Source organism: Sturnira hondurensis, unplaced genomic scaffold (assembly GCF_014824575.4).
Source record: "Sturnira hondurensis isolate 20B ecotype Veracruz unplaced genomic scaffold, ASM1482457v3 Scaffold0015596, whole genome shotgun sequence".
Classification (NCBI taxonomy): domain Eukaryota; kingdom Metazoa; phylum Chordata; class Mammalia; order Chiroptera; family Phyllostomidae; genus Sturnira; species Sturnira hondurensis.
In genome coordinates, this window is record NW_028088227.1 from 10,667,130 (window position 1) to 10,679,138 (window position 12,009).

Genomic DNA, 12,009 nt, shown 5'->3' on the forward strand with positions numbered 1-12,009 from the left:
GGGAAGGGGTTAATCTGTTTTTGGTTGTACACAGTATAGTTGTATCTGGAAACAGAACCCTTTTCTGGGAAGGGGTTAGTCTGTTTTCGGTTGTACACAGTATAGTTGTATCATGTTAGGTAGAATTATGACTTTGTTATTGGATTTATTTAGAGATAGTTTGTTTTTGCAAATGGTGCCAAGTTAACAAAGGGTGAACTTTTTTAAAAAGATTTTATTTATTTATTTTTAGAGAGAGGGGAAGGGAGGCAGAAAGAGAGAGAGAAACATCAGTGTGCAGTTGCCTCTCATGTGGCCCCCACTGGGGACCTGGCCAGGCATGTGCCCTGACTGGGAATTGAACTGGTGACCCTTTGGTTCGCAGCCTGCACTCAATCCACTGAGCTACACCAGCCAGGGCACAAAGGATGACCTTTCAATGGTTAATTTTATATATCAACTTAACTGGTTCATGGAGTACCCAGACATTTGGGCAAACATTATTTTGGGTGTGCCTGTGAGGATGTTTCTTGGTAGGCTAATATGTGAATGAGTACTCTGAAGAAAGCAAATTGCCCTCTCTAATGTGGGTGGGCCTCATCTAATCAATTGAAGATCTAAATAGAATAAAATGCTGAGTAAGAGGGAACTCCTCCCACTTGACTGCTTTGTGCTGGAAGATTGTTTAACCCCTGCCTCCAGACTTGAACTGAAACATCAGCTCTTCCTGGGTCTTGAGCCTGCCAACTTTCAAACTGGAACTTACACTTTCAGCTCTCTTGGTTTTTAAGCATTCAGACTCAAACTGCAATTGCACATAAGCTCCTAAATCTCCAGCTTGCCAACTGCACACCTTGGGACTTCTCAGCCTCCAAAAATCACATGAGGCAATTCCTTATACTCTTTATATATACACATATGTGTGTGTAAGTATATGTATATATGTGTGTATATATGCGGTCTGTCCAGAAAAAGTCCAGCCATTGTTAATCTAATAAGAATAGTTCACGCAACATCAGTGTAATTGGGCAGCCAAGGAGAGTGGGCTGGAATGCATATGCATGTACAATGACAACTTCACTGTACTAATAATTTGCTGTTGAGTGTGCATGTGTCCTGTGTAGCCATAGCATTCAAAATGAGTGAGTACAGCAATGAATCTGCATCAAATTTTGTGTTAAGCTTGAACATTCCTCTGCAGAAACGATTTGGATTATTCAGAAGGCCACAGCTCTAGGCAACTGGTGATTGACAGCTTCATCATGACAACGTACCTGCTCATGCATTACCTCTTGTGCAGAGTTTTTTGGTGAAATATCAACTCACCCAAGTGACTCAACCCCCCTACAGACAAGATTTGGCACCCTGCAACTTCTGGCTTTTCCCAAAACTAAAGTCACCTTTGAAAGGAAAGAGCTTTCAGACCATCAGTGAGATTCAGGAAAATACAGTAGGACAGCTGATGGTGATTGGGAGAACTGTGTGAAGTCCCAAGGCACCTACTTTGAAGGGGACTGAGGTGTCATTGTCCTGTGTACAATGTTTCTTGTATCTTGTGTCTTCTTCAATAAATATGTTTTGCATATTATATGGCTGAATACCTTGTGGACAGATAATAACATGTATGTATATATGTATATACACACATGTGTGTATGTATATAATTATATACACACATCCTATTGGTTCTATTTCTCTGTAAAATCCTAACTAATAAAGATACCTTAATTATAAGTAAAACAGTAATTGCACTAGTTAAAATCTTAATTGTTTAGTACAGTGGTCCCCAACTTTTTGGCTCCAGGGATTGGTTTTGTGGAAGACAGTTTTCCATGGACTGAGGCTGGGGTGGAGGGGTATGGGTTTAGCCTGCCACTAGATGCAGCTTATTTGTCACTTGCCTCTCACTGATGGGGTATACAAATCTGAAGGCAATTGATTTATTATGGTCTCTGTGCAGCCAAAGCTCTCTGCTAATGATGATCTATACTTGCAGCTGCTGCACAGCACTAGCCTCACTACCACAGCTCCACCTCAGATCATCAGGCGTTGGAGTCTTACAAGGAGGGTGAAACCTAGATCCCTCGCACCTGCAGTTCACAGTAGGGTTTGTGCTCCTATGAGAATCTAACGCTGCTGCTGACCTGACAGGAGGTGGAGCTCAGGCAGTAATGCAAGTGATGGTGAGCGAAAATAAATACAGATGAAACTTCACTTGCTCGCCTGCCAAGGCCAAGGACTGATACTGGTCCTTGGCTGGTGTCGGGGGGATCCCTGGTTTTGTAGTTATTAATAACGACATCTGGAGTTTATGTATCTCTTCACAGTTTCAGAGCATGCTTTATTACTTATTATTGGTTATCCACTTAATTTTCTGGGAAATACAGATTGCTAGAGAAATCAACAAGATGCTGTTTCTTTTTTAAAAAAACATATATTATTGATTATGCTGTTATAGTAATTGAACCAGTTCTTTGAACAACCTGATCACCAGTGTTTTGACCCACATCTGATAGATTGGTCATCTCCATTTTGTTTAGTTTTTTTCCTGGATTTTTTTTCTGTTCTTTCATTTGGGCCATATTTCCTTGTCTCCTCAATTTGGCAGCCTCCCTGTGTGTGTTGCTGTGTATTAGGTAGAGCTGCTTTAACTCCCTGTCTTAGTTGTGTGGCCTATTGTAGAAAAAGCACCTGTAAATTGTTTGGGGCAGAATCTTAAATATCGGGGCAACCCACTTTACCATTTTGTGGCTCTCTGGGGGAGGGCTCAAAGAGGGGACAATGCTGCTGCCTGGCTTCTGGAGGTTTGCCCATTACTTGCACTGTTTTCACTCACATCACCCATTTCCCATATGTGACTGGTGCCCTTCCAGCTGTTGCCCTGGTGGTGATTCCCGAAGTAGATGGGTTTGTGCACATTCTAAGTCTGTGTGGGCCTTTTAAGCTGAATCTCCTGAAAATCCAGCAGTTTCTTCTGCCGCTCCAAACCCCCTCTGGTTTTTACAGTCAGGAGTTATGGGAATATTTCTTCCTGGCACTGGAACCATGAGCTGTGTGGTCTGGCCTGGGGCTGGGATGGCTCACTCCCAAGGTATCCCTCCCAATTTTTACCCAACATATATGAATGTGGGATCATCCCTTCTGCTGCCGCCACCACCACCCTGCACCACATCACATCTCGACACCTCTCCACCCATCTCTGCAACTCTGCCCCTCCTACCTGCCTAGACGAATGAGGCTTCTCTAAATCCTTGGTTGTTGGACTTCCAATCAGCTCAATATTCTGATGGTTCTGGGTGTCTTTTGTTTTGAGATCTAGCTGTAATTTTTCTATGGTTGCAAGAGGTGGCGAAGTGTGTCTACCTATGCCTCCAACTTGACCAAAATTCCAAGATGCTATTTCTATACAGCATGCCTTTTTAATATCAAATTTTAAATATTCTTTGTTAGTCACATTCACTGTGTATGTGACATCAAAAGCAGAAGGAAGCAATTGTTACAAATAAAATAAGAGGTATGAATATCCATGTCTCAGAAAAGTGGATGTTCCTCAATTCTTCTATGTCAGGCAACTTTTGGAGTAAATATCACTTGTTATCCTCTTTCCACTCTGCTTACTTGAAGATCAAGTCAATGTTAAATTGTTTGCTCTGCTTCTTCTGCAAACTATTCTATTTTCCCTCCAATTCTAGTTCTTCATGAATGCTCTATTCAAGTAAAGTCATTTACTCTCCCCTGATCTGATTGACATTCTAATTATTCTGCTCTTTCCATCTGTGTCCACCCCAGCTTTCACAGAAAATGGAGAGCTATGCTTTATATTTGAATGATACAACTATGGACAGGGTCATTTTTTTCCTCCTAAAAGTTAGAAATATTACCCAGCAAAAAAAAACCCAACAAACTATTCTGCTGATCTCAGAACCATGGGGGAGATGATTGCCTCTCCATTCCCTCTTATTAGTCTGCTAACATTTTAAATACTATGACAATTATTTAAATTAATTACTTGATTATACATCTACATAAACATTGGACCTGTCAGCTATAAACCAAGATTCCATTTGCCTTTCCTGGGCTGCCGTGATTGCACACCTAGGTCTTCAGAGACTATATTCTCTGCCTCTGGGAGAATGACTCCCGGCTGACCTAGGAGAGGTAATAATGTGACTGTGGGACTTGAGAATAGGCAGTCTTTCCGTTGAATCTTTTTTCCTTTTGAGAAACAGAAACCAATTCAAGTTAACGTAAACAAAAATTGGAAAGTATAAGGATGAAACTAAGGCCATATCTCAAGATGGGACTGGAACTATGCACCATATATTCTCTCTGTTTTTGTTTCGCCCTGTGATCTCTTTAACCACCATTGCTTGTGGTAAAAAAAAAATATGGCTGCACAAACTCCATTTTTTATACCTGCTGTATTAAAGATTTCAACCTAGACAAAGGCCAGATACTACTCCTGATTCCAGATTTCCCAAGGCTGAGTTTCTGTTCAGTCCAAACTATAGCCAGTACAAGAGTTAGGCAGTCATCATTTATAACCACGGCTGCTCAGTGGCTATCCTGTCACCATGTGGATGATGGGGAACGGAGGAGTTTGCAGAGAAAGGAGGCTGGGTAACAAAATTATTGGGTGTCCACTGCAAGGCCCTTCTCTACTCCCCTAATGGAAAATTGATCATAAACAGTAGCCTACTGGAGTCCATGGTATAAAAAAGGAACTGGGTGATATTGAGGTAGGTTGGATAAAGGGAGGAATTTTGAGGCTATTGGACCTTTGGATGAGGCTCCCTTCAATTCACTTTTTAAAAATATTTTATTTTTTTATATTTAGAGAGAGAGGAAGGGACGGAGAGAAACATCAATGTGTGGTTGCCTCCTTTGTGCCCCCAAGTGGGGACTTGACCTGCAACCCAGGCATGTGCCCTGACTGGGAATTGAACCAGCAACACTATGGTTCGCAGCCCGCACTCAATCCACTGAGCTACGCCAGCCAGGGCCAATTCACTTTTATGTGTTTTTTAAAAATATAGCTCATTCTGCTCTGGCTGGTGTGGCTCAGTTGGTGGAGTACTGGCCTGTGAGCCAAAGGGTTGCTTGTTCGATTCCCAGTCGGGGCACATGCCTGGGTTTGGGGCCAGGCCTCCAGTAGAGGGCCTGCAAGAGGCAACCACACATTGATGTTTCTCTCTCTCTCTTTCTTCCTCCTTTCCCCTCTCTCTAAAAATAAATAAAATCTTTTAAAAATAAAATAAAAATAAATGTAGCTCATACTTTGGGCCATTCTTTCACAAAAAGAATTAATTAATAGTGATAAGTATTTTCCTGGATTCTGAGCCATTTCAAATACAAATGAATGTTAATTATCCAGATGAGCTTGGCAGAGATTCAACTCAGTTATCATAGTGACTGAAATGATCATAATATTTAGAAAAGCAGTGACTCAGTTGTTTCCATCCTCGAAACCAGGTTCCAGCCTGAGATCCCTAGATATCTAGGAGTCCATACAGGAAGAACTGAAGATCCATAAGTGTATTTCCCGTATTTTATAAAGCCTAAATGAAGTCATAAATTCACCTGACACAAAGCTACCTAACATGAAATTTCTCTGCTTTAGAATGGAATGGTATCAAGTCGGGGCATCCAGCCTGTTATTTCATGCTGATCTTAAGCTCAAGTTACACACAGTACATGCAGTACCCAACACAAATAACAACCCATTTTATTACAAAACCTAAGCATGTAATTCTGTAACATAACAATATCACTCTTAAGCACACCATATGCATTTTTATATAAAATGTTCAAATTAAAACTATAAATCATTACACCCATATTATTAGACTAGCAACCACACTCAAGCAGGCATTACTTCTGCTGGACCCTGTATGTACAGTAATTGGTTGTATTCTGGGTAAATAAAATTTATCCTGGGAGAAGTGTGACTTTAATAAATTGATATGTGGCCAGTATTATTCTTTTTATATTCTAAAGATTATAGAAAGAGAAATGTAAGGCTCAAGTTTGCTGAAGTCATCTTTCTTAGAGATCTATAAACATGAAATAATTAGCCATCTCTCTAAAATAACGACCTCTGGAAAATCCTTCTCTTTTCCTCTTAAAATACATTAATATATCACCTACCCCATTATTAGAAGATGTATTCATTAGGATAATATACTATGTTGCCTTAATGACAGAGACATGTGGGTGACAAATTTGTGCCAGAAATGTTCTGCATTTAAAACACAAATTCTGAATCATCCTGTGAATGTCAAGACCTTGAGTGTTTAGGATTTCCTGCAAATCCTTTTTTCCATAATGGTCATAAGCACTTGGTTACTTCTCTGCTTTTTTTCATGATTAGGCCTTCTGGACCTAGATGTAAAGGACAAGTTGGGTAGGAAAGGATTCGAAGACACTAGTTCTCAACTTCCAGGCCAAGATGTCAGAAACCTTTCAAGCCCTCGGCATTTGTATAGGTAATTGCCTGAAATCCCATTTGGAGCAAAGACACTCCTCTTACTATATAGCCAAGATAGGTTAGCAGTTCATTTTCAGCAGCTTTGAACTCTCTCACCTAAAACCTTAAGTTGCTATTCCATCCTACCTTTCAGGAAATTAATCTCAATTCAAATGAGAAAGGTATAATTGCATTAATTTAAGTGTACCCTCTATTTCAGTCTTGAAAATTGTCGGGAGTCGACCAGCAGCCGTCCCTTGACACAGTCAGGACAGATGAGACACATCTGCCCAGCAGAGGCAGCTGTGGCTGGACTTCCTGTGTACCTCTCCTTGCATGTTTGTTTTTGTGATTAATAGGTAGTGGGATTTTTAGGCACCTGTATTTCAGGTCCAAATTATAATAGAAAGTAACGATATTAGTTTTTAAAGCATTGTTTTAAATATAAAGCTACACATTTATTCAAAATTTATTTGTATGTGATGCATAAATCACTTCCCAAATGTGCTTCTTTGTGGAGAGAAGTAGGTAGGACATGCATTAGTGAGAGTAAGGTCTTCTCACCCTTAAATACTTCTACGGAATGCTCTTTGTAAAAAAAATGTAGTGAAAATTTCCCTTTTCTTCCTTAAAGCATCTGTGAGTTTTTCTTCTTTAGATAAAATAAGTTTTGGTGGGCTCATGGTGAAGAAGAGGTTAAGTGTAACAAGCAATCATGTTATTTTTAAAAGCACATCTCAAATTAAGTTTACATGTGGTAGCTTTTTAGAGAGGGTGGATTGCAACATGTGAGCAATTTAAAAGTGAACATTTCATTTTCAGGTTCAGAGTAGCTTTTAATTCCCTCACTAGTGTGCTTCTAATTAAACCCTAATTGTACCATTCATTATAAAATGAAAGAGACACTGTTATACTGAATTTCCCATAAGAGGAACTCAAGATAGCCCTCATAAAATGGCTAATCCAAAGAAAAGGAATGAAATGTGAAAATGAGCCTTAAAATAAAGCCTAACATTTGAAGTAGTGTAATTACTAACTTATCACAAGTAATAACTTTTTGATAGATCCAAATGATTTAAATATATACAGAGAGGGACAAAAGTAGGTTTACAGTTGTTTATATGGAAAATAATATAATAATAAATAATACTACAAGAGTAAAGTGTGTCTCATATACTCACAACTGTAAACTTATTTTTGCCACATTCTGTATGATTAGTTACAGTAAGTCACCAGAATGCAGCAGGAGCAGCAACTAGGCGACAAAATGTCATGAAAATAATATGTCCAATAATTTAAGTTGCTACTTAAAGTTCAAAGATTTACCTCTTGCCAACTTTCATGCCGACCGACATTTAATTGGTGATACGTGGTCTCTCATGGTTTTGCATATTTTTTCCTTATTACCTATAAGGTTAAGCATCTTTTCACATGTTGATAAACAACACGAGTTTCCTAGACTCTTCTGTCTCTGTTCTCATTTATTGATTTTTTGTGCTTTTCATCATACTTTGTTTATATGTATTTTTCATACAAAAAACGTTTAATGTAATCAAATATCAGTTCTTTGCCTTTATGATTTGTACTTTTTGGATCTAGTTTAAGAAATCTGCTGGAATCCAAGATCCTAAAGATATTCCCTATATTTTCTTCAAGCAATTTTAAAGTTTTGATTTTCATTCTTCAAGTTTTAATCAATCTGGAATTTGCTTTTGTGGTTTGTGTGACATGGAGATCTTAATTTTATTTTTTCATATAGGAAGTAAACTGTTCCAACATTGTCTATCAACCCATCCATCCTGTCACCCCTGATGTAAATATCACCTCCATTGTGGATCAAGGGCCCCTAAATGCATGAGTCTACTTCCGGGCTTTCTACTGTACTCAGCCGATCTTTTTGAACATTTCCAAACCAAATTAGTTTAATTGGCAAAACCTTGTAATTACTTGATATTTTAAAGGGAAAGTCCCACATCCTCATTCTTCTCCCCCCCCCCCAGAATTGTTTGGTGTACTTTTAGATATTTGCTCTTACATTTGTATTTTAATCAGTTTCTCAAGTTGCATAAAAAAATCCAGGTGGATTTTTAAAATTATATTAAATCGCTACATCAAATTTGAGAAGAGAGGAGGGTTAAATGGAAGAAGACAGAGAATTTATATTTATCCCACCCCCAAATTTATATCTGATACAAATTTATATTTGGGGGTGGGATCATTGAAATGATTCTGTAAGATCCTGTAATTGTGGATACATGACATTGTGCATATCTCAAAACTTTAGTTTTGCAGCAGAAAGGGTGAGCTTTAATAAAGAAAGTTTTTTTTTAATTAGTTAGGAGGTTGGGGGATCCAGGAAGGAACACAGAGAGTGACAAGTGAATTGATCTGTATTGTAAATGCGTGAGACAAATTTACTAAATTAGGGGGTGAGGGAAAGGTTCTGGCCTAAGCAACTTTAAAAGTGAGCAGTCTATAAGATTAAAAGCAAAAGGAATGGCACATATGCTCTATGCTCTAGTTGGTGTTATTTCCCACAGGGACACAGGTTAAGGATGCTGGTACCGCTGTACATGAATACTGGAATGGAACAATCAAGTACATGGATGGTGGGAACAAGGTCTCTCACTGTTAGAGTGGGAATTTACTGATGGTTATGTATAGAACTGTTTATAGACATGTGTATTAAACAGGTCAGTATATATGCATGTACCTCCTTGCTCTGTCTGCTGACAAGACCTAGAAGTAATGACATTCCAGTAGCAACAAACATACCCAGCTCCCAAATCTTGGTTTCTAGTACTAGCTTCCGATAAGAAGAACCAAGGCTCCTTGAAGAAGTGTCTGATTCTAGGACTGGAGCAGGAAATACACAAGATGAGCCTAGAGTTCTGTACCACCAAAAGGTATGGAAGCACTCCAAAGACAGAAAACTTACTTTGTTGGGAATATGTCAAAGGGACACAGGAGCCAGCTGAACGCATTTCCAGTGGTCAAAGAACAATTTGAGCAACAAGATAAAGGAGTATTGGAGCATATTCTAAATTATGAAATGAATATTCATGACTCCATACTGATATAAAGAGGGTTGACTAAATAAATGTGGGAGAAGAAACAAATCTCCCTTGCAAAAAAAATCCCAATAATTTACGTAGATCCTCCATCCTCAAAGACGTGGAAGATAACTCCCCATTTCCTAAATGCGCATAATAACTTCTTTCCAAAGAGAACTGTCATGGGCCTGAAGGGAGAAGAGAGTGACTTTTCATTGGAGAAATCTGACACACACCACCTCAGCCAGGGGAGCAATGTAAAAATCAGCAGTGATAAATCATGCTAACAGCATGTTCTCTTGATATCAAGTGAAGAAATGGCCCTTGACCCTTGGGGTCTTGCTCACAGAAACCCATAACCCCAATCTAAGCATGAGAAGAACAATCAGACGAATCTCCATTAAAGGGCCTACTAAAAATATTCAACTAGTATTCCTCAAAATTGTCAAGGCTGTTAAAAACAGGGAAATGCTGCCTGAGCTAAAAGGAGCCTAAGGAGACATGAACACTAAATACAACGTGGTGTCCTCAGTGGAATCCTGGAAGAGAAAATGATACTAAATAAAACTAAGAAAATTTGAGAAAACTACGGGCCTTACTTAATAAGAATGCATGACTGTTTGGTTCGTCAGTTATAACAAATACATCATACTTTTGAAAGATGTTAATAATAAGGACAGCAGAGTGTGGGGTACATGAGAATGCTCTATACTGTCTTTTTAATTTTTCTATAAATCTAAAGCTGTTCTAAAAAATAAAGTCTATTACTTTAAAAATATTACTCAGGTTAGTTTTCTCTTTCAGTCTTTTATTTGAGAATAACCTTTCATATTCCCAGAGTTTTCTTCCTAGTGAAATTTTGTCACATCCAAAACCACTAACATTGATATTTATTTTGGCATCTAACAAACCTATACATAGGGTAACTTCTGGGAGGGAAGAATTCAGGCATTCTGTGCTGCTGATGAATGGGAGGCCCAACTATCCCAGTGACCAGGCATTGTAGAAATTATATAAAAGTGTAACGCTCTGCAATCTTGGCTAAAGCTTTTCCTAAACAGTAGTTTCAAATATTCTGAAAGCTTAAAGATCTGTGATATAAGATAACCATTGAATTTTGAGGGTAGGAGTTGGTGTATGGTGTATTTCTACCTAAAATAAACTTAAACATTGCTTATGTGAGACGTTTAATTGTGAGTAGAACCCTTACCCCAAGGATCTACATAATGCGCTCCTATTAAATAAACATGTTAATGTAATGGATGGGATTGTTTCAAATTTTCCAACTGAATTTCAAGAGTAGTAGTTTTCAAACTGTCATCTAAAAGGCTTTAAACTCTGTTATGGGTTGAATTGTGTCCCCTCCCCCCAAATTCATATGTGGCAATCCTATTCCCAGTACCTCAGAATGTGACCTTATTTGGAAATAGTCTTTACAGAGGGGGCTAGGTAGAACTGAGGCCATGAGAGTGGGTCCTAATCCAGTATGACTAGTGTCCTTAAAGAAAGGGGAAATGTGGGCTCACAGACATGCACAGGGAGAGGACGGTGCATGGGGAAAACATGGCCACACACGTCAAGAAGAGAAGCCTGGAAAAGATCCTTCTCTCACAGCCCTCAGAGAAAACTAACCCTGCCAACACCCTGGCCTTGACTGCAGACTTCTAGCCTCCAGAACTGCCAGGTAATAAATGTCTGTTGTCTAAGCCTTACCCCCACCCCCACCCCAGGTTGTAGCAGATAAGCAAACTAATCCAAATACCCTTTCAGGCACTTTTAGAGGAAGGATAGAAGTGGAAACCCAATTTTCTTTGTTTCTATGTTAGATTTCTAAGTAAATTTCTTTCTTTTTTTTCTTTTTTAAAAATATGTTTTATTGATTATACCATTACAGTTGTTCTATTCCCCCCCTTCATTCCCCTCCACCCACACACTCCCTCCCCCACCATTCTCCCCCCCCCCTTAGTTTATAACCACGTGTCTCAAGTTCTTTAGATCCTGTATTTCCCCTACTATTCTTGCCCTCCCCCCTATCTATTTTCTACCTACTGTCTATGCTATTTTCTGTACCTTCTCCCCCCTTCTCCGCCTCCCACTCCCCTGTTGCTAACCCTCCATGTGTTCTTCATTTCTATGGTTCCACTCCTGATCTAGCTGTCCTCTTGGTTTGCTTTTGTTTTAGGTGTGGTTGTTAATAACTGTGAGTTTGCTGTCCTTTCACTGTTCATATTTTTCATCTTCTTTTTCTTATATAAGTCCCTTTAGCATTTCATATAATAAGGGCTTGGTGATGATGAACTCCTTGAACTTGACCTTATCTGAGAAGCACTTTATCTGTCCTTCCATTCTAAATGAAAGTTTTGCTGGATAAAGCAATCTTGGCTGTAGGTCTTTGGATTTCATGACTTGGAATACTTCTTTCCAGCCCCTTCTTGCCTGTAAGGTCTCTTTTGAGAAATCCACTGACAGTCTGATGGGAACTCCTTTGTAGGTGACTGTCCCCTTACCTCT